General features: G+C 45.1%; 1 protein-coding gene and 1 long non-coding RNA gene across 3 annotated transcripts in view; one reads left to right on the top strand and one right to left on the bottom strand.

Annotated features, from left to right (window-relative positions):
- The window catches only part of LOC108518805 (formin-1-like), a 297,109-nt gene extending 296,201 nt beyond the window's left edge, over nt 1-908 (bottom strand). For both annotated transcript variants that reach the window (XM_017857448.1, XM_017857449.1), the window contains exons 1-2: nt 688-908; nt 36-178 (exon numbers count right to left, since the gene is read on the bottom strand). The gene's annotated coding sequence lies outside the window, so the exon portion shown is untranslated. The remainder of the gene's footprint in view (nt 1-35; nt 179-687) is intronic.
- Nucleotides 909-1,034: 126 nt separating this feature from the next.
- On the top strand, nt 1,035-4,987 carry LOC108518796 (uncharacterized). The gene is made up of 3 exons (XR_001882471.1): nt 1,035-1,681; nt 4,415-4,498; nt 4,744-4,987. It is a non-coding gene; the product is annotated as an uncharacterized LOC108518796 (long non-coding RNA).
- Nucleotides 4,988-18,866: the final 13,879 nt, after the last annotated feature.

The raw sequence follows: 18,866 nt of genomic DNA, 5'->3' as shown, positions 1-18,866 counted from the left end.
TGGGGGAGGGGGCTGGGGGAGCGGTCAGCACTTACATGCCTTTAGAGAATCTGCCTTTACAGAGCGTGAAGAGCTCTGATGGAGGAACAGAGATGCTGTGATGGTATTGGCCTTGGAGGTAGTGGTAGTGGCAATGGTGATGATGATGAAAGAAGAAAACGGTGATGGTAAATGTCACCTATAAACACAAGCACAAAGCAGCAACAGCTATCCTTCTAGTCATTGCCAACCATAGCCACGAAGCTGCGTCTGTTCCCAATCCAGTCCCATTGTGGTGCTCCCCCTCTGCGCTAAACACATCCAGATTCAAAAAAAAAAAAAAAAAAAAAAAAAGCCCTGCATCTCTCCCTCCCCCGCCCCTCCGCCCTCCACCTTTTCCTGTGCCAAGCTGGGAATGAGTCTGCACTGGCGGGTCAAGGGGGCTGGGACCTGAGAGTTAACGACAGGAGTTCCGTAGTGAGGAGCGTTGGGATGACCCGGAGGGCCCACCAACGCACTTGGGAGCAGCTTGGTGGGGGAGCTGGAGGAACCGACACAGAAGGGGAGGAAGATAAGCTGGCGGGGTAAATAGAGTTGATGCCTCATTCCAAGAACCCTGAAAGCCACGGGGGAAGGCGGGGCAGGCAGCCTTTGGTTGGGAAGAAGAGACGGGCAGATGGCCAGCAGAACAGACAAGACTCTCTTTACCTGACCTGTACTCGGGAGGCTGGTCCCGAGTCCCAGCTACTCAGGAGGCTGAGGCAGGAGGATCGCTTACGGCAACAGCCGTGGCGGCTGCAGGGAGGATGCTGCGCTCCAGTCCAGAGCCAGAGCCCGAAGGGGCAGCTGCACCGACCTCCACCGAGGCTCCGCCCCACAGGCCACAGGCCCCGCCTTCCTAGCACGCGCCGGCCTGACGAGCTGTTTGGGGGAGGTGAGCAGTAAACTGATCGGCAGGGCTCAAGACCAGTGGAAACGTGCAGCGGCGCCCGAGGTGGCTGGGGAGGCGGGGCGGGAGGCGGCGGTGTCCAATCAGCAGCCGAGCCGTTGGGCCTGGCTGGGGAGCAGTGCTGTCCTTTGGCACGGTCTGATCGGTGCTGCGGGGTTGAAGGCGGTGGTCGCTAAGCTAGTTCTAAGACGGACAGCCAGGGCAACAACCAGTCTCTCGCTACGTGTCCCCAGCTTGCCTGTTTCCGAGCGCCTCTGCAGGCGCACGCTCTGGACCTGTTCAGATGGGGGAAGGGAGCCGGTCTGGAACTCCCCACTATTCCCGAGGTTCCCACGCCTCCAGATCCGGCGAGGCCGTTTCGCTCCAGTGGCCTGGCCCCTGCACCCTCAGCCTGGGGCTTCTTGATCTTAAGTGCTAAAAGGAACAGAGAAGGAGAACTCAAGAATCCACACATAAGCCCCAAACCCTGACAGGAGCCTTTTCCCTCGCATCTCCCGCCTACACTGCCTCCTAGTAGCTTTTTGACCAGAACTGCTGAATGGCGGGTTACTTTGACTAGTTTGAATTAAATGCAAAATAGGTTTAGGCTGAGAAATGGGCAAGACCCTTGGCGATCTGGGAAAGAAAGACTGAGTCCGGATGTCAAGAGGCCTGGGCCTCACGAGGGAGTTTGCTCATTTGAACGCCTCAGAGTTGAGGATCTTGTTACTGCTATTTCTGGGCTGGTGAATCAGTACAGACCTTGATGCCAAGGTACTGTTTTGTCCCCAAGTGTCTAATCATTACTGAAATGAACTACCTTCAAACCTTTCCTAAGAGGATTTGAGGCCTTAATGTGTTTGAGATTTGGAATGTGATTTGGGTGACACTGAGATCTTTTCCAAGTAGGTAGGCTAGAGAGGGCATTGTCTTTAATCTGCTTTTGGATAAATGCAAACTGTATCACCCATTTGGTACTTGAAGATAGAATTTTGTCCTGAATAGATTCTGTTTTCAAATAATAGATAAATGAGAAAAAAATTGGAAGGTATTTTTAAGGTGATTCCTTTCACTAATTTTTTTCTAGAAATAATAGTTTATGGGAACTCTGATTTATTCTTACTCATAATATTAGCCAAACACTGATAGGCACTTTATTTATTTGTTTATTTAACACAGGGTCTCACTCTGTCACCCAGGCTGGGGTGCAGTGGTGCGATCTTGGCTCACTGCAGCCTCAACCCCCTTGGCTCAAGCCATCCTCCCACCTCAGCCTCCAGAGTAGCTGGGGCTACAGGCATGCACCACCATGTCCCGCTAATTTTTTAATTTTTTATTTGTAGAGACAGGGTTTCACCATATTGCCCAAGCTGGTCTCAAACTCCTAAACTCAAGCGATCCTCCCTTCTCAGCCTCCCAAAATGCTGAGATTACAGTTGTGAAGTGCTGTGCCCAGCTCCATAGGCACTTTATATACATTATCCGCTTCAATCCTCACATCTTCCCCTTGTAAATTCCACTTATAGATAAGAAAACTGAGGCTCCCAAAGTTCAAGTCATTGTCCTTGGGTCACATTGGTAGTTAGGAGTAGAGTCCATACGAGGTCAGTACATCTCTTGTCTAAAATCATCATCAGTTAGAAAAATAAGAAGCCTCAGTACCACTCTTAATTCTTTGATGCTTTTTTCTTTTTACCTGAAAATTGTCATAGAGGGATCCACTTTTTTCACACTACTGACTTCTTGAAACTGCAGCCTCAGAAGCACCTTTAAGAGTGAAGCATCACCTCCGAAATGTGTTAGGAGCAATTGCAAGTCAGCTTTGCTCATAGAAGGGAGCTGTGATTTCCTATTGTTGGGAAGGAAGTAAATGTTTGCAGGACTTAAGTCAAACTAGGTTTTAATTGATGTAGAAATTTTTTAAAGTCCACCCACAAAATAATATCATGGTCATGTGAGCTGAGTCCTGCAAAGGTAAAAGGATGTTAATCCAAAGTCATATTCCAGCGTTGTTTCAACAGCTTTCTGAAGACATTCCTAAATCCTACTGTAACCTTTAATCAAGCCTGGAAATATGTACTTGCTCTAAGCTTGGTAGGGGGAGGGAGTAGGAGGTATTTTAAAGAGAAAGGAGAAGAAAACCCAAAGAGACTATTTATAAAGTTAAAGGTTATAAGATCAATACAAAGGTATACACTAATTAACAAGTTAGTGGAGTTGTTTTTTTCTTTTCTTTTCTTTTCTTTTCTTTTTTTGAGACAGTTTCACTGTGTCACCCAGGCTGGCACAATCTCGGCTCACTACAACCCTGTCTCTCAGGTTCAAGTGATTCTCCTGCCTCAGCCTCCTGAGTAGCTGGGACTACAGGCACGCACTACCATGCCTGGCTATTCCTTGTGTTTTTAATAGAGACAGGGTTTCACCATGTCATCCAGGCTGGTCTTGAACTCGTGACCTCAAGCAATTTGCCTGCCTCAGCCTCCCAAAGTGCTGGGATTACAGGCATGAGCCACCATGCCCAGCTTGTTAGGGGAGTATTTATGTGCTTCTTGCTTAATAAACAGTTACTGGCTGAGAGGATTGCGTGGGCCCAGGAGTTTGAGACCAGACTGGGCAATACAGTGAGACCCCATCTCTGCAAAAAGTAAATGTTAAAAAATTAGCTGGACGTTGGTGGTACATACCTGTAGTCCCAGCTACTCGCGAGGCTGAGGCAGAAGGATCACTTAAGCCATTGCACTGCAGCCTGGGTGACAGAGCTAGACCCTGTCTCAAAATAAAAAATAAAAAATGAAAAAATAAACAGCTACTAAATGCCTGATATATGTTAGATCGTGTACTAGACTCTGGGGATATCCAGTTCAATAAAGCCCAATTCCTCATGGAAATGCACAGCCTAGCTGAGAACACTCAATCTGGACCATACTTGAAGAGATCACTTTATCAACAAAATTACTAATCTTCACAACCACCCAGCAGGGTAGGTGTTATCACCACCTCAAGGCTGAGGAAACTGGGACTAGAGAAGATAATGACTCACTTGAGGTTGCATATTTAAGAAAAAGTCTTGACCCCAAATCATTCTGACCTGGAGGCCCACGTTTTCTTTCTTTCTGGTTTTTTTTTTTTTTGAGACGGACTTCGCCTCCTGGGTTCAAGCGATTCTCCTGCCTCAGCCTCCTGAGTAGCTGGGATTACAGGTGCCCCACCCAGCTAATTTTTTGTGTTTTAGTAGAGATGGGGTTTCACCATGTTGGCCAGGCTGGTCTCAAACTCCTGACCCAGTGATCTGCCCACCTCAGCCTCCCAAAGTGCTGGGATTACAGGTGTGAGCCACCAAGCCCAGCCAAGGCCCACATTTTCACAATATACCATACTGCATTCCTAAGAGAAAAGCTGTCTCGAATCAGCCTTACCGAAATGCATTCCTCTTTGAAACATGTGAAGTATGTGACACAATGCCTATGAATTTGAAATGACTAAATTTGGTCAATTTGCTTATCAAAGGGAACCAAGAAAATGGAAATAATGGTCCCTGCCTACCTGGAGATTAAGGTACTATTTACACATTCGCGTTTGAAGTACCCCGGGGTAAGTAGGATTTCATTGGATTCCCCATTCATTCCTGTGTTATTATATACATATATTTTAATATATATAATACATATATAATTAATTTTAATGTATATTAATACATATAATTTTCATTCAATGTACCTGGCTCATAACTCCCACAGCCATTGTTGGTCTTTTGTTATATGCTGTGTGTGTTAGGCCTCAGGGCCAAGCCTCGGGAAACAGAATCTCTCTCCTGCCCTCTCCTTATCTGCCCCAAGGCAGGACTAATCTTCTCCACCTTTCTGATTGTGGGTGTTAAGAGCCTCCCCACAGAGGGTCCCACCCTGTACACTGGGGGAAGAAATGGTGACATCATGAAGCTTCCATGAAAACCCAAGAGGATGGGTTTTGGAGAGCTGAACCTGTGGAGGCTGACAGGAAGGTGAAGAAGAACTCACATGTGCTAGGAGGATGGCACAGCTCAACTCCTGGGGACAGAAGCTCCCACGCTTGGGACCCTTGCAGACCTCACCCTATATACTTCTTCATCTGGCTGTTTATTTGTATTCTTTAAAATATCCTTCTTAATCAACCGGTAAGTGTGTTTGTCAGTTCTGCGAGCTGCTCTAGCACATTAATCAAACCCAGAGAGGGAGTGGTGGGAGGCCCAGCTTGAAGCTGGTTGGTCAGAAGTTCTGGAGGAACCCTGACTTGCAACTGGTGGGGCATGAAGAGGGTGGTCTTGTGAGACTGAGTCCTCGACCTGGGGACTCTGACACTGTCTCTAGGTACATAGGGTCAGAACTGAATTGGAGGACACCCAGCTGGTGTATACTGCTTTGTGTGGGGGAGAAAAACCCCCACACCTTTGGTCACAGAAGTCTTCTGTGTTGATGTTCGTTGTGATGGTGTGAGAGCAGAGGAAAAAGGCGGTTTGAGTTTTTCCCAAATCAATCCCTACACTGTTTTCTTTGCCCCTTAGTTCATGTCTAGTAAAATTAGTGAGTGAAGATCACGCCCAAGTATGGTGGGAAAACCAGCAGGATTGACCTCACCTGCTTATTGGAAATGCAGAATCTCAGGTTCACCCCAGACATCCTGAATTCAAAGTGCATTTTAATAAAATACCCCTAAGTGATTCCGAGGCACTAAAGCTTGCAGGCTGTTTAACCTGGGAGAAATGCGTTTAATAACTCCAGTAGCTTTCTGCCCAAAGAGGCTTGCTTCTGACCGTGGACTTCACAGGAGTGGAGAAGAGGCAGAAGGGACGGGAGCAGGAAGGGGGCGGAGGGGATGGGGACATCTGCAATATGCATATTCACACATAGGAGCATTACCTCCAACAGCGAGAAATATTACTGCCCACAGATTACTAACTCTAACTTCTCTCAAAAGATTGAACCATCCCTTTACTACCAGGAGAAAGAGAAGCTTAAGCCAGGCTTTGCATTAGATGCGTCCTATAATATAGCTGAAGCTTCCCAGTCCTGCTGCTATGACCTACAGTCAATGGAAGCCCCAGATGTCATAGTTCAACCAATAAGTGCCTCCTTTTAAAGAACAAGATATAAAGGTCTTTCCAGCATTAAACTGCAGGTCAAATGCCACTTCCTCCATGAAGCCTTCCCTCATTCCCTTTCAGTTCATTTCCAGTTCTGTGCTTCTATAGCATGTTGTTTGTATTTCTATTACCCCATTGGCCCTCATAAAGGGCTGCAGACATACTTGTTTTCTCTCCTGGATTCAAAGGAACTTGAAGGAAAGAATTGTCTGAGGTTTACCTTCTCATTCCCCCTAATACATTGCATATAAGGAGTGATCTACTTTGTTTAGTTAAATCACTGTCGTTTCGTATGGTGGGTGGCTGACTTCAATGTGTGACCTAGAAAATCAGAAGAAGTGATCAAAAAAGAAGCAGAGAAACAAGATGCAGAGAAAGAATACATTCTGATGGCTCCATTTAAAAGGACTCCAAGCTGGGGGGAAGAAAAGACATGAGATGTGGCAGGTGACATCATCTGTGGCTTTAGGGTTTCACCTTCCCATGATGTGGCCAGTCAGAAGCAAGGAGTTTCTTTGACTTAAGAGCTGATGTCAAGGAAAGGGAATTTGTTAGAACTGGTGTGTGTGGATATCAGAGAGACTAGCTAAAAGCTAGAGTGGAAATGGGATTAGATACCAGGAGTGAATACTGGGAGGATAAAAGGGGCTGTGATATGAACAGCACCCCAGAAAGCAATCCCAGGGAGATGGACTGTGCCCTCTCACAGAGGCAGACCTTGCTCTCACAGCAATGAGGGCATAACAAACAATTCTAGAAAGAGCTCAACATTTCAGAATCCCACGAACTAATGATGTGGTCCCACCCAAACCGCCTTATCCAATCTAGACCTCAGTTTCTCCTTCTGTCACTGAAGGGGAACGACAAAGTTATCCCAAAGCACCAGTCACAGGACCACTAATGTTAATGTTGTTTGCTCTGAGCTAAATTTTCACATGTAACGTTCTCTAAAATAGATTTTGCATTTATTTCAACCCCAAGACAAACAATCTATGAGAGGGAAAGGCCATCCGTGGAAAACATTAAACATGAAACCAATGATTACATCCCTCTGAAATGTAGGACACTGGGAGTGAACCTAATCTCCAAGATGTTTCCACCCCATTTGCCCTGGGCTGTGTAATCAGCTTTTCCTCTCAACACCCGGATAAATGCAACTTGCCGGCTGCCACATTTGTCCTAATATGGATGCTATTCTGTCATCACCCCCAAATTCCCTGAAAAATACTTAATGGCATCAAAATGGCGATCGCTGCAACAGATCCAGGGATCTCAGGTACAGAAAAACAAGGGTTTTATGCTGCTGCATTGTCACTCAACATGGGTTCATAACCTGAGAAAGGGTAGCTCGGTCCGGGGTAAAGTCAGAACTTAAATAACAATGAAAATCCTCAGACCGCCAGAATAATACTTCTTCAGATTGAGAGAATTCATTGTCTCCGATGCATCGTCCATACTTATTTATATCCCAGCTCATTCTGAAAAGGATTTGAAATGACAAATTATCTTTGAAACATTGCAACACGTAGGTGAACGTTGTGGAGGCTGATAAAATGTTTGCAGACTAACAGGATTTTTTTAACTTGCCTACAGAAGTCTTAAAAATATCTTAAATGCCACCTGAAGCACCATATGGAGAACTTACTCTCACTTAGCTACAACCATAATTGCATTTATGCTGTCGTTTTGTACAAAGAAAGCAAGAACTTGAATCTCAAACTGAAACCTTGAAATCACTCAGATTTTCTGAAAAGGCTTAGATTTGACTCAACAGGAAAAGTCATAATGATTATAGATCTCTTGAATATCGGGGAGTAGAGAGGAGAAGAGTGTGAGGGGTTCGTGCCGAGAGATACGTTCTGGGACACTGCAGCAGGACTGGTAGTACAATGCTACTGACTTGTCACTAGCTGGCAAGACAGGCTTGGTGTGCCGCTTTGTCCAAGGGTCATTTGCTGAGTCACAGAAGCCACCAGGCTGCATCCCTGAGGGCAGGAAAGTAATAACAGCAGGCTTCTAAGTCACCTGCTTTGTGAACAACCCAAAGGTAATGCTGAGGGAGAATCTCCCNTTTTTTTTTTTTTTGAGACGGACTTCGCCTCCTGGGTTCAAGCGATTCTCCTGCCTCAGCCTCCTGAGTAGCTGGGATTACAGGTGCCCCACCCAGCTAATTTTTTGTGTTTTTAGTAGAGATGGGGTTTCACCATGTTGGCCAGGCTGGTCTCAAACTCCTGACCCAGTGATCTGCCCACCTCAGCCTCCCAAAGTGCTGGGATTACAGGTGTGAGCCACCAAGCCCAGCCAAGGCCCACATTTTCACAATATACCATACTGCATTCCTAAGAGAAAAAGCTGTCTCGAATCAGCCTTACCGAAATGCATTCCTCTTTGAAACATGTGAAGTATGTGACACAATGCCTATGAATTTGAAATGACTAAATTTGGTCAATTTGCTTATCAAAGGGAACCAAGAAAATGGAAATAATGGTCCCTGCCTACCTGGAGATTAAGGTACTATTTACACATTCGCGTTTGAAGTACCCCGGGGTAAGTAGGATTTCATTGGATTCCCCATTCATTCCTGTGTTATTATATACATATATTTTAATATATATAATACATATATAATTAATTTTAATGTATATTAATACATATAATTTTCATTCAATGTACCTGGCTCATAACTCCCACAGCCATTGTTGGTCTTTTGTTATATGCTGTGTGTGTTAGGCCTCAGGGCCAAGCCTCGGGAAACAGAATCTCTCTCCTGCCCTCTCCTTATCTGCCCCAAGGCAGGACTAATCTTCTCCACCTTTCTGATTGTGGGTGTTAAGAGCCTCCCCACAGAGGGTCCCACCCTGTACACTGGGGAAGAAATGGTGACATCATGAAGCTTCCATGAAAACCCAAGAGGATGGGTTTTGGAGAGCTGAACCTGTGGAGGCTGACAGGAAGGTGAAGAAGAACTCACATGTGCTAGGAGGATGGCACAGCTCAACTCCTGGGGACAGAAGCTCCCACGCTTGGGACCCTTGCAGACCTCACCCTATATACTTCTTCATCTGGCTGTTTATTTGTATTCTTTAAAATATCCTTCTTAATCAACCGGTAAGTGTGTTTGTCAGTTCTGCGAGCTGCTCTAGCACATTAATCAAACCCAGAGAGGGAGTGGTGGGAGGCCCAGCTTGAAGCTGGTTGGTCAGAAGTTCTGGAGGAACCCTGACTTGCAACTGGTGGGGCATGAAGAGGGTGGTCTTGTGAGACTGAGTCCTCGACCTGGGGACTCTGACACTGTCTCTAGGTACATAGGGTCAGAACTGAATTGGAGGACACCCAGCTGGTGTATACTGCTTTGTGTGGGGAGAAAACCCCACACCTTTGGTCACAGAAGTCTTCTGTGTTGATGTTCGTTGTGATGGTGTGAGAGCAGAGGAAAAGGCGGTTTGAGTTTTCCCAAATCAATCCCTACACTGTTTTCTTTGCCCCTTAGTTCATGTCTAGTAAAATTAGTGAGTGAAGATCACGCCCAAGTATGGTGGGAAAACCAGCAGGATTGACCTCACCTGCTTATTGGAAATGCAGAATCTCAGGTTCACCCCAGACATCCTGAATTCAAAGTGCATTTTAATAAAATACCCCTAAGTGATTCCGAGGCACTAAAGCTTGCAGGCTGTTTAACCTGGGAGAAATGCGTTTAATAACTCCAGTAGCTTTCTGCCCAAAGAGGCTTGCTTCTGACCGTGGACTTCACAGGAGTGGAGAAGAGGCAGAAGGGACGGGAGCAGGAAGGGGCGGAGGGGATGGGGACATCTGCAATATGCATATTCACACATAGGAGCATTACCTCCAACAGCGAGAAATATTACTGCCCACAGATTACTAACTCTAACTTCTCTCAAAAGATTGAACCATCCCTTTACTACCAGGAGAAAGAGAAGCTTAAGCCAGGCTTTGCATTAGATGCGTCCTATAATATAGCTGAAGCTTCCCAGTCCTGCTGCTATGACCTACAGTCAATGGAAGCCCCAGATGTCATAGTTCAACCAATAAGTGCCTCCTTTTAAAGAACAAGATATAAAGGTCTTTCCAGCATTAAACTGCAGGTCAAATGCCACTTCCTCCATGAAGCCTTCCCTCATTCCCTTTCAGTTCATTTCCAGTTCTGTGCTTCTATAGCATGTTGTTTGTATTTCTATTACCCCATTGGCCCTCATAAAGGGCTGCAGACATACTTGTTTTCTCTCCTGGATTCAAAGGAACTTGAAGGAAAGAATTGTCTGAGGTTTACCTTCTCATTCCCCTAATACATTGCATATAAGGAGTGATCTACTTTGTTTAGTTAAATCACTGTCGTTTCGTATGGTGGGTGGCTGACTTCAATGTGTGACCTAGAAAATCAGAAGAAGTGATCAAAAAAGAAGCAGAGAAACAAGATGCAGAGAAAGAATACATTCTGATGGCTCCATTTAAAAGGACTCCAAGCTGGGGGGAAGAAAAGACATGAGATGTGGCAGGTGACATCATCTGTGGCTTTAGGGTTTCACCTTCCCATGATGTGGCCAGTCAGAAGCAAGGAGTTTCTTTGACTTAAGAGCTGATGTCAAGGAAAGGGAATTTGTTAGAACTGGTGTGTGTGGATATCAGAGAGACTAGCTAAAAGCTAGAGTGGAAATGGGATTAGATACCAGGAGTGAATACTGGGAGGATAAAAGGGGCTGTGATATGAACAGCACCCCAGAAAGCAATCCCAGGGAGATGGACTGTGCCCTCTCACAGAGGCAGACCTTGCTCTCACAGCAATGAGGGCATAACAAACAATTCTAGAAAGAGCTCAACATTTCAGAATCCCACGAACTAATGATGTGGTCCCACCCAAACCGCCTTATCCAATCTAGACCTCAGTTTCTCCTTCTGTCACTGAAGGGGAACGACAAAGTTATCCCAAAGCACCAGTCACAGGACCACTAATGTTAATGTTGTTTGCTCTGAGCTAAATTTTCACATGTAACGTTCTCTAAAATAGATTTTGCATTTATTTCAACCCCAAGACAAACAATCTATGAGAGGGAAAGGCCATCCGTGGAAAACATTAAACATGAAACCAATGATTACATCCCTCTGAAATGTAGGACACTGGGAGTGAACCTAATCTCCAAGATGTTTCCACCCCATTTGCCCTGGGCTGTGTAATCAGCTTTTCCTCTCAACACCCGGATAAATGCAACTTGCCGGCTGCCACATTTGTCCTAATATGGATGCTATTCTGTCATCACCCCAAATTCCCTGAAAATACTTAATGGCATCAAAATGGCGATCGCTGCAACAGATCCAGGGATCTCAGGTACAGAAAACAAGGGTTTTATGCTGCTGCATTGTCACTCAACATGGGTTCATAACCTGAGAAAGGGTAGCTCGGTCCGGGGTAAAGTCAGAACTTAAATAACAATGAAAATCCTCAGACCGCCAGAATAATACTTCTTCAGATTGAGAGAATTCATTGTCTCCGATGCATCGTCCATACTTATTTATATCCCAGCTCATTCTGAAAAGGATTTGAAATGACAAATTATCTTTGAAACATTGCAACACGTAGGTGAACGTTGTGGAGGCTGATAAAATGTTTGCAGACTAACAGGATTTTTTTAACTTGCCTACAGAAGTCTTAAAATATCTTAAATGCCACCTGAAGCACCATATGGAGAACTTACTCTCACTTAGCTACAACCATAATTGCATTTATGCTGTCGTTTTGTACAAAGAAAGCAAGAACTTGAATCTCAAACTGAAACCTTGAAATCACTCAGATTTTCTGAAAAGGCTTAGATTTGACTCAACAGGAAAAGTCATAATGATTATAGATCTCTTGAATATCGGGGAGTAGAGAGGAGAAGAGTGTGAGGGGTTCGTGCCGAGAGATACGTTCTGGGACACTGCAGCAGGACTGGTAGTACAATGCTACTGACTTGTCACTAGCTGGCAAGACAGGCTTGGTGTGCCGCTTTGTCCAAGGGTCATTTGCTGAGTCACAGAAGCCACCAGGCTGCATCCCTGAGGGCAGGAAAGTAATAACAGCAGGCTTCTAAGTCACCTGCTTTGTGAACAACCCAAAGGTAATGCTGAGGGAGAATCTCCCCAGAGGCGGCAGAATTTCAGACACTGCAGCGCCATCGTGTTCCATGGCAGAAACTAGCTGCAACGGTAGCAGTCAGAGGAATCCCAGCCAAAGGTAGCAGGCTCTGCAGAGACCAGCTGCAGCCTCCAACAGAAAGGAAAAGCTTTTCTTTCTTTCTTTTTTTTTTTTTTAATTTTTTTTAACAATTATACGAGTATCACATGAGCATTATAATTTGAAAAAATACAAGAAAGCACAAAGGAGAAAATAAAAATTGATGGTTCATTTATGCAGTCAGCAAGTATTTCTGGAGCTCCTTCTAACTGTTACCAGGCCCTTTTCAAGGCACTGGGGATGGAGAGAGAAGCACAAACCTGCTCCCTTTGAACTTATAGTTGCGAAAGGAGACAGATAAATAATATAATCGCACAAAGGAGAGGATCACCATTTCCTCGGCTAAACACCGCAAGGAAAATAATGTGTCTCTAAAAGCAGATTATAAAGGAATCTATGCTGGGCCCGGTGGCTCATGCCTGTAATTCCAACACTTTGGGAGGCTGAGGCAGGGGGATCACCTTAGGTCAGGAGTGCGAGACTAGCCTGGCCAACATGGTGAAACCCTGTCTCTACTAAAAATACAAAAATTAGCCAGGCGTGGTGGCGGGCACCTGTAATGCCAGCTACTTGGGAGGCTGAGGCAGGGAGAATCACTTAAACCCAAGATGCGGAGGTTGCAGTGAGCTGAGATCGTGCCACTACACTCCAGTGTGGGCGACAGAGCGCGACTCCATCTCAAAAAATAAGTTCAATTAAAATTAAAGGAATCTGGCCAGACTCAGGGGATTGGGAGAAGGGAGTGGTAGTCTGAGAAGGCTTCCTGAGGAGGTAACCCTAAACTGAAATCCGGAGAATTAGTCAGAAGTGAGCTGAAGAGCCACCCAGGTAGAAAGAATATCATGCAGAAGCTCCCTGAAAGGAGGGAACATGAGGTGTGTTGAAGAACTGAGAGAATCCGGTGTGAATAGACTAACAGGAGCTGGAAGGAACGAATGAGACATAAGCCTGGAGAGGTAGACAGGAGCAGACGGTCTTTAAAGGGCATTGCCAGCCTTCATCCATGTCCTTTCTACTTCAGATATTTTATTTATTTATTTTAAAGATAAGATCTCACTCTGTCACCCAGGCTGGAGTGCAATGGTGCGATCACAGTCCACTCAAACTGAGCTCAAGTGATCCTCCTGTTTCAGCCTCCCATGTAGCTGAGAACTACCAGCTGCCACGCCCCACTAAGTTTTAATTTTGCGTTGAGACAGGGTCTCACTATGTTGTGCAGGTTGGTCTCAGACTCCTGGCCTGAATCAAGCCACCTGCCTTGGCCTCCCAAAGAGCTGGGATTACAGGTGTGAATCACTGTGTCTGGCCCCAGATATTTTACTTACATGTATATATGAGCATATATATATGTGTATATATGTGTGTACATACCATATGTGTATACATACCATATGTGTATATGTGTATATACATACCATATATGTATATATGTGTATACATGTCTGTATGTGCATGTATATAGTTNGGTGCGATCACAGTCCACTCAAACTGAGCTCAAGTGATCCTCCTGTTTCAGCCTCCCATGTAGCTGAGAACTACCAGCTGCCACGCCCCACTAAGTTTTTAATTTTGCGTTGAGACAGGGTCTCACTATGTTGTGCAGGTTGGTCTCAGACTCCTGGCCTGAATCAAGCCACCTGCCTTGGCCTCCCAAAGAGCTGGGATTACAGGTGTGAATCACTGTGTCTGGCCCCAGATATTTTACTTACATGTATATATGAGCATATATATATGTGTATATATGTGTGTACATACCATATGTGTATACATACCATATGTGTATATGTGTATATACATACCATATATGTATATATGTGTATACATGTCTGTATGTGCATGTATATAGTTTAACATTACCATCAAACTGCCAAATTTTCCTCTAGTATGCACCAATTTATATTCTTGCACTATACAAGAATGTCACTTTCGCTTCACTTCCAACAGCACTCATTATCTTTTTTTTTTAAATTAAACACTTGCGGGTTTGTTTGTTTATTTGTTTTGAGATGGAGTCTTGCTCTGTCATCCAGGCTGGAGTACAATGGCACAATCTTGGCTCACTGCAACCTCCAGCTCCCGGGTTCAAGTGATTCTCCTGCCTCAGCCTCCCAACTGGCTGGGATTACAAGCCTGTGCCACCATGCAGTTTGTTATTTGTAATAGAGACGGGATTTCACCATGTTAGCCAGGTTGGTCTCAAACTCCTGACCTCGTGATCCACCCACCTCAGCCTCTCAAAGTGCTGGGATTACAGGTGTGAGCCTGTAATCCCCACCTGGCCCCCATAAATTAAACATTTGATAGGCAAAAAGTGTATCATTTAAGTTTTCATTTAACAGTGAACAAATATTTCTCAGCCATTGTTTTCTCACTTGCTTCACAGAGAGAGCAGGAGTTTTCTTATCAGTGAAATAAGTACAATATTGCTCATGTGAGTGGAATAGTCTCTCTGTTGAAAACACGTTTTGCAAAGGCTCAGCCTCGGTATGTAATGGTCCCTTATTACTCATCCCTAAATGAAGGCATTAAAATATGTGAGCAATCCATCAAATTAGCGTCAGCCATTAGCCTTAGTTCAAATTAAGGCATGAGATTCATCTCCTCCTGGCAAATCACATAGTATAGCACTGAGGGAAAGAGAAAAGTCTGCTGAGACTTTTTGAGATGAGAGAAAAGGGTCAGATCTGGGCTTGACAGGAAATGCATCGATATGAAGGAGGTAATGAATGGTGGGACCCAAACCAGGGATGCGTGAGGAGGCTTCATGTCAAGGGAAAGGGGCGACCATTGGGAAAGTGAGGCAGCAGAGAGGTGGGTTGAACCTCAGTTTGACAGCCTCACCATTGTGCCTCGTCAGAGTTCTGTACCTTTGCATGCAGCATGTGGAAAGACTCACTGGCCTCTCATGTATCCCGAAGTCCCTTATGCACAAATGGATTTTGATCACCAGAAATCAGGACTGTGATTGAGGGTGTGTGCAGGTTGCAAAGATTTATGCGGAAGTCCTATGCGGTATAAATGACATCCCCTGGGACTGAAATCACACAAGAAGGCTGGCAAAAGCTGTATCTGTGAGGAGGATTGGAGAGGTGTGGAAGTGGGGCAGGGAGGTTTACCTATTTTCAGGCACTGGAACACCAGAATCTTCACAACAATGGTCAGAAGGGATTCAGCCCAGAGAACTTGCTGCAACACCACTGAAGTAGTTGTTTATTTAACTTGAGGACTCGATGAAATGATGTCGAGAAAGATTGAAGTCACAAAGCACACCAGCATTGAGATTGACATACATTTTACTATCTAATCCATATGCCACAAACCACACATACGGTGTGTTTCCTATGTAAATTTCCAGTCCAGCTCATTAAAGAGGTGGGCAGGGCTATCACATGATCACATGTTCTTTTTTTTATTTTTGAGATGGAGTCTTGCTCTGTCCGCCAGGCTGGAGTGCAGTGGGGCGATCTCGGCTCACTGCAAGCTCCACCTCCCGGATTCACACCATTCTCCTGCCTCAGCCCCCCGAGTAGCTGGGACTACAGGCGCCCGCCACCACGCCAGGCTAATTTTTTGTATTTTAGTAGAGATGGGGTTTCACCGTGTTAGCCAGGATGGTCTCAATCTCCTGACCTCGTGATCCGCCCGCCTCGGCCTCTCAAAGTGCTAGGATTACAGGTGTGAACCACCACGCCTGGCGATCACATGTTCTTTATTGTGGTCTTCGGCAGAGGCCTCTCCTTTTGTCCTGCTCATGTTCTGTAGATGACCTTCTGTGGGTCTTAGTTCCATGCTGTAATGGCATGTCCAAGTCCAGCTTCAGGGGCATGCAACCTGTGCAGTCACACAGGCCCCAGGCATAGAAGGGCTCCACACTTTGTTTAATGTTGCCATCTTGACAGTTTTTTTTGAGCAAGGGGCCTCATGCTTTCATTTTATACCAGACCCCACACATTTTGTAGTTGGTCCTAGTCATATCTTGTTACCAAGACTCTTGTTTCCAATAGTAAAAAGTCCTAGAACATTCACAGTATAATTGTGTGGTAAGGTGAATATGTTTGAAACCAGGGTTTATGTCTTACTTCTGCCACGTCCTAACAGTGTGTAAGTTTTGAGATACAAGAGCTCTCTAAATCTCAATTTTCTCACTTTATCTAACTCATAATTTGAATTGTCTTTTTCAGAAAATATTCATGCTGGCCGGACACGGTGGCTCATGCCTGTAATCCCAGCACTTTGGGGGGCTGAGGTAGAGAGATCACAAGGTCAGGAGTTCAAGACCAGCCTGGCCAACATGGTGAAACCCTGTCTCCACTAAAAATACAAAAAAATTAGCCAGGCATGGTGGCAGGTACCTGTAATCCCAGCTACTTGGGAGGCTGAGGCGGGAGAATTGCTTGAACCTGGGAGGCAGAGGTTGCAGTGAGCCATGATCACGCCATTGCACTCCAGCCTGGGTGACAGAGCGACTCCATCTCAGGAAAATAAAAGAAAGGTAAAAAGAAAATATTCAGGCCAGGCATGGTGGCTCATGCCTGTAATCCCAGCACTTTGGGAAGCCAAGGTGGGCGGATTGCCTGAGGTCAGGAGTCTGAGACCAGCCTCGTCAACAAGGTGAAACCCCGTCTCTACTAAAAATACAAAAAGTTAGTGGGGCGTGGTGGCAGGCACCTGTAATCCCAGCTACTTAGGAGGCTGAGCCAGGATAATTGCTTGAATCCAGGAGGTGGAGATTGTAGTGAGCCGAGATTGCACCATTGCACTCCAACCCGGACAACAAAAGCAAAAGTCTGTCTCAAAAAAAAAAAAAAAAAAAAAAAAAAAAAAAAAAAATTCAGAATGTGACAAAGCACTTAGCATCTGCTTGGCACAATACATGAAGAGATTATTGGCATAAGATTATATACATTTTACTTTTATTTTGTGCATTTATTGTGCTATTTAGTGGAGACTTTGCTCTCCTCCAACATGGTCAGTAAAATATTTTACACTAATTACCATAATAACATTTTGTCTGATTGTGTGGTCCTTCAGACCCGCATCCCTCTCTGTCTCCTTAATCTGCACACTTTGTTATCTGGTCAGTGACTACTCAGTTCTTCCCCCTTTGTGTTTCTTTCATTCAGTATTCTGCATTCTTTTTGTGGCCATGAGAGGGCTTTTATTCTGAAATCTTAGACAGAAAGAATAACTCCCTGATTTGAATCTAGGTTAAAAATGGATTCTGAATTCTTTTTTTTTTTTTCGAGACAGAGTCTCGTTCTGTCACTCAGGTTGTTGTGCAGTGGCATGATCTCGGCTCACTGCAACCTCTGCCTCCTGGGTTCAAACAATTCTTCTGCCTCAGCCTCCTAAGTAGCTGGGACTACAGGCATGCGCCCCCACACCCGGCTAATATTTATGTTTTTAGTAGAGACGGGGTTTTACCATTTTGGCCAGGCTCGTCTCAAACTCCTGACCTCGTGATCCACCGGCCTCAGCCTCCCAAAGTGCTGAGATTACAGGTGTGAGTCACTGCATCCAGCTGGATTCTGAATTCTTAAGGCATTCCCGCTGTCACCCACTTCGTTGCCATCCCATGACAATTTTTATATAACACCATCAGGGATCAGTCCTATCCACGGCAGTGTTACTGGTTAACCAGTTCATACCCCAAAATGTGTAAATCTGGATGTAGGCTTCATTTAAAACATTTATACGAGTGTGTGCATGCACACACAAATGCACAGATAGATGAAAATAGGTGTCAAAAGAGAACAAAAATGGACAGCCAGAACTGCTTCAGAAGTGTTCTGATGTCTACATCTCACATTGAAAAAATTAGGATGGACTGATGGATGGGCACAGGGAGGGATAGATATGTGATAGAGAAAACATAGCTGAATGTTTTCTACAGAAAGCAGGCAGTAAGGACGTGGGTACTCATTATATATTTTTTCTTCCTTTCTGTACATTTGAAAATTTTATAATAAAATATTGCAGAGGGAACGGTAGCCAGTCATGTATTATTTACTTAAAGGGTCTGCTAAAAATCAGGAAATGTAATGAAATCTAGGTTTTTATCTTTTCTTAATCTTTTCTCATCTTCCCCCCTGCCCCACCCAGGCTGAAGTTCAGTGGCACGATCTTGGGTCTCTGCAACTTCCACCTCCCAGGTTCAAGCAATTCTCCTGCCTCAGCCTCCCAAGTAGATAGGATTACAGGTGACCACCACCATGCCCAGCTGATTTTTGTATTTTTAGAGACAGGGTTTCGCCATGTTGGCTGAGCTGGTCTTGAACTCCTGACCTCAGGTGATCTGCCCGCCTTGGCCTCCCAGAGTGCTGGGATTACAGACATGAGCCACTGCGCCCAGCCTAGATTTTTATATTTCTATAACAAAAATCTAAATTCTGGCAATACTGAGTTGACATGCCAATAGGTAGTTGTAGCTAAGCAGCAGCTACCTTCGCAAGCAGCACGAGCTCACCAGGTTTCCATAGTCCCTCCACTTCCTATCGTATCGCCTTATGTCCTTTCTGAGTCACGCATTTAGATTTCCCACCTGAACCCCCTAGACATTTGAGTCTCAACCCTTGTAAATATACTCATGTCAGAGGATTGGTTATGGGATTACT

The sequence above is a fragment of the Rhinopithecus bieti genome, unplaced genomic scaffold, assembly GCF_001698545.2.
Source record: "Rhinopithecus bieti isolate Rb0 unplaced genomic scaffold, ASM169854v2 scaffold_44948, whole genome shotgun sequence".
NCBI classification, from domain to species: Eukaryota; Metazoa; Chordata; class Mammalia; order Primates; family Cercopithecidae; genus Rhinopithecus; species Rhinopithecus bieti.
This window is presented reverse-complemented; position numbering and strand designations above follow the sequence as displayed.